General features: G+C 35.9%; 1 long non-coding RNA gene across 1 annotated transcript; it reads right to left on the reverse strand.

Moving 5' to 3' along the window:
- LOC109125603 lies at positions 3,315–3,752 on the reverse strand. The gene is made up of 3 exons (XR_002032716.1): positions 3,713–3,752; positions 3,409–3,474; positions 3,315–3,330 (listed from the first exon to the last, which is right to left on the reverse strand). It is a non-coding gene; the product is annotated as an uncharacterized LOC109125603 (long non-coding RNA).

The following is a 4,706-nucleotide window of genomic DNA, read 5'->3' on the forward strand; positions in this document are numbered from 1 at the left end:
TTCTTCCATTGCTCTCCAATTCTTTATTAGAATAGATGACACAAACAGTGTGTACCAACAATGTTTCTTTATCATGTTGGTGTCATGAAGATCGAGTTTTAGATGTTGCAGAGATATTTACTTGGAGATTAAGGGAGAGTTTGGAGATCATCAAAGTAGTAGTTGAAGCTTATGTTGTGTGAAGCTTGGATTGTAAAACTCAATAAGAAAGGGAGAGATTGTTGATGTATTCTTAACTGAGTTTTACAACAAGATGAAAAGAAAAAGAAAATGACATTTATGAAAGGCAAAGATGAAGATGAAGATGTTGTTGCAGTCGCTGCACTAGTTCAGAGTATTACAAGAATTAGTTCAACGAAGAAGATAACGTGGAGCTGAAATAGGAAAATCAACTATGGCAGTTAATATTCAAACCATGAAGGTTATGAAGACTAGGAGCTTTGAGAAGAGTTTAGAAGCATGAAGATTTTCCTTTTTAGTAGAAAAGGAAATATGAAGAAGACTTTCCTATTCCATAAGAGAAAAGGAAATTTGCAAAGAGATTTGACAATTCCTATTAGGATTAGAATAGGAATTTAGACTTGTATGGACACGGCCAATTGTGTATAAATAGGGGGCTAAGCCTTTGTAGAGGGTAGCACAAAAAGAGCAAGAGAATTCTTAGACATTAAGGTTATGTGGTTTCTTGTAAGAAAGCATAACGCTTAAGGGGACTTAGGGGTTTGTCTTGAGAGGTTCTTGGATTATGTATAGATCCATGAACATGAGAGATTAGATGATTGATTGAGTGAAACTTGTAAGTTTACTAAACAGATTATCTAATAAAGAAGTTTTATTTTGAAGAATCCCTGTCTTAGTTTGTGTCTCAGTTTCCATACATATCTAAGATGTCTTCCTACAAGATTCATGGCATACAAGACTGCCTTGAGTGTGTCTCATAACACATAAAATCTTAACTTTGGAGAAGTGGTTGGTACGCTTCAAGCTCATGAGATGGAACTGGAAGGTGAGGATAAACGAGACATTTTTGCTCTTGAAAGAGAGAATCACGAAGTAGAAGAAGAAGATTCGATTGGTTTGCTGGCTCAGAAGTTTAGTCGAGTGTTGAAAGAAGCAGAACAAGAATTAGGTCAGAGGAGGTTCAGCTCGATCAAAAATAATCCAGAGAAAGATGAAACTGTCAAGAAGACATACATGCAATGTCATGAGTGCAGAGGATATGGACACTATAAGAATAATTTTCCTACAATCAAAAGAAGAGAAAATAAATGTTTTATGTGCAAAGGTATTGGACACACTCAGCTAGAATGTGATAATTATCGGAAACTTAGAAAAGAAAAGTCTAAACTGAGATAATGATAATGAAATAGTACTAAATAAGCATGGTGCATTCTTGGGAGTCGCTACATTTGCTGAAGTAGAGGAAGTTTCAGAATCTGAATCTGAAGGGAAACAAGTAGATGAATTTACAGAATGTTACAAGGAGGTGCGTGAAACACTGATTAGGATTGGAAAGGAAAATCAGACCTTATTAAAAGAGAAGCGTCGTCTTGATGCACTTATTAAGTCATTGCAGATTGAATTGAGCGATACAAAGAAAATCAGTCAAGAAAGTGTAACATTAATGAAGGACAAGCAGTCTGTCTCCACTAGAACAGGAAAATCTAACAGAGGTTTGGGATATACTGGAAAACAAGGATTTCAAACAGGGCAAATCAAGTTTGTAGCTAAAGGTGTAGCTCTACCAAATCAATAAAAATTTGGTAGTAATACAACCAAACATATTGGTTGTTATTTTTGTGGGAAGAATGGGCACATAAAAGCATATTGCTACATATTCAAAGAAAGAGTTAGTAGACTCAAACATCAAGGAAAATTTATGTGGAATGGATTTTATAATCAAATATAGGTGAAGAAATCTGATCTGTATCAAATGGCATCAAGTATGTGTAAGAGAGAGGAACATCATATTATTGATGATGGGAGTTCACGTCATATGACAAAAACCTGGAGCAATCTACAAAGTGTTAAGAAAAAAGAAGGAATCATTGGAATCATTCTCAAGAAAAAGAAGAAACCTGAAACTGACTCTAAATTGTAACAGAACGTGAATGTGTAGAAAATCCAAATTCTGCATCAGAGAATACAATTGACACATAGACTGCAACTGTCATTGCTACAAAGAATGCAACTGCAGCAGAGACTGCAGCTAGGACTGAAACTGTTAATAAACCTACAACTACGACAGAACCTGCAACAGAAGATTGCAGCAAGGTAGAGAGTGTCAACTACACAATGTTGTATAATAAATGGCTTAAACTAGTTGAGGAGAATTCAGTGTTGACAAGGGAAGAACTCAAGTTAGAGGCTAAGGTTGCTGAAATACAAAAATGTGTTGTAGAGAAAGAAGAAGAAGCATTACAAGCTAGAATACAACTTGAAGAAACTCAAAAGAATTTGAGAATGCTTAATAATGGCACAAAACAGTTGGATCATATTCTGAACATTGGCAAAACTGATCGATATGGTCTTGGATTTAAAGGAAATCTTTCAAAATCAGATCCAATGTTTGTCTCTGCTGGTTATTAGAGAGAGTTACATCAATGGGGGAGAAGAACTAAGAAAAGATATATGGTCTGCATTATCAAAGTCAAAGCCCAGAAAATAAAAAAATAAAAAATTTGCTTTTAGATGATCATCATCACGTGGTTATTTCTTCTTCGTTTTCTTTGGCTGCAAATTTTGGATCATACGTCTAAAAGGTGTTCTGGAATCTTGAGAGCGAGATCTTTTCAGTGATATAAAGAACGTTTTTGGGTTCATGATAGTTTGATAGGAAATCGTTTCTGAATTGAGATGCTCACAGGATTGTCTCACTATAGATCTGTCATAGGAATCTTGCCATATCTTTTAAACTGTAACTGAAAATTGTGATCTGTTTCTTCCTACGGCTTCATATGAAGGTTGTTGATTTATCAATCAAGTTTCATAATTTTCTGGGTTGGTTTACTACTGGAAAATCGGTAATTTCATACCCCAGCTAAGGGGGTATGTTCAATTCCTACATTATGTTTAACCCTGTGCAAATCAATACATTAAGTTATATAAAATTTAAATTCACAACCCCAACTCTTCAAATTGTACTAATACATACCTAAGACGTAACGGTGTTAAGAGACCGTTAACGGCTTCTGATGTGGATGCCACATATGACGCTACATATGAAACGACGTCGTTTTGAAAACAAAAGAATTTTGATCAAAACGACGTCGTTTTCTTCTTCTTTCTTCTTCTTTCTCTTTCACCGGAAAATATTTCATAATTGGGTATCTGAAATCATATGAAAAGAGCAATCAAGAAGTCATCTGTATTGATGATGAACCACAACTATAAAAGATTTGTACGTACCGCAAGGGAGAGATGACAATCTCCAAAGTTGAGAGCTTCGTGGACAATGATAAGATCTTCGTTACCCTAATATATAACACAAATCTTTAAGCTTGCAAAATGGTTTGCAGATGACATGTCTAGGTCATATAAGCTATCGCAAACAATATGGTTTAGCAATGTCAAGGAAAACCATAGAAGAACGAATAACAAGATTAGACTCATTTCTTTATCTCTACCATGAAAAACAACCATCAGCACAAAGATACCCTAGAACCTCAACATGTATCTGCTAATCAAGTTATGGAAGTATGATGTTATTTACCTGACCAAATTCACCAACTATGTCAAGACCAAAAATGCCTAAATCCAGATCCCCTGAGAGAAACAAGCCGAGAACTTGAAGAAATACCAAACAAATAACTAAATACGCTTTTGGATTTCTCCGAATGCATACCTGGAAATCCTTCATGAGAAAGGAGAAAGTAAAAGAGTCGTAAGGAGCCATGAGATTGCAAATCATAGAGAAAAATCATTTCAGAGAATCAAAGGATCAAAATGAAACCTTTAAGAAATTAAACAAGGAGAATTCGATCTTCAAGCAAGAGACCATGAAACAAACACAAAACTATAACAATAGGACACTCATGTACTACCTAACTTCGCCTAGGGAACAATATACAATCAATAATTAGGCTTCACAGCACAGTCATTAGCTCAAATATAAGAAAATACTAGACCTTGAGCAGGTAAGTATAGCTCCTTACAATATCTTCTACAGTACAGAGAGATGATCGCAATTTTAATATGCAAGTACAGAACACTGTATAAAATGACGATTAAAAGAGACTCCAGTGCAAAAATAAAGAGCATTGTGAGAAGCAATTCCCAGAACAAATTGAATTAATGTGTGGGCTCACTTTTTTGTTTCAATTCCCACTAAACAACACCAAACTGAAGAAATAAAGCATGGAAATTTCCCAGAAAAAATCCTCAATTATCTGAAGGGTGAAACACAAGGAATCCCAAAAGACTCACCTTGAGAAGATCGAGCGAATCGGCGGCCATGCGTCCTTTGCTAGGAAGACCACGACGAATCTGCTCCCTCCCGACGACAGAGACGGCGTCGATGGCACCATTCTGGTTGGATTTCTGAGCGTTGGAGACGCAAGAAGTGACAATCTTGAGGAATCGATGTCGTTTTGATCAAAAGAAGAAGAAGGAAGAAAACGACGTCATTTTGATCGAAAGAAGTTCTTCATATGTGGCGTCCACGTCAGAAGCCCGTTAACGGTTTCTTAACAATGTTACGTCTTAGG

Source organism: Camelina sativa, chromosome 7 (genome assembly GCF_000633955.1).
Source record: "Camelina sativa cultivar DH55 chromosome 7, Cs, whole genome shotgun sequence".
Lineage (NCBI taxonomy): Eukaryota > Viridiplantae > Streptophyta > Magnoliopsida > Brassicales > Brassicaceae > Camelina > Camelina sativa.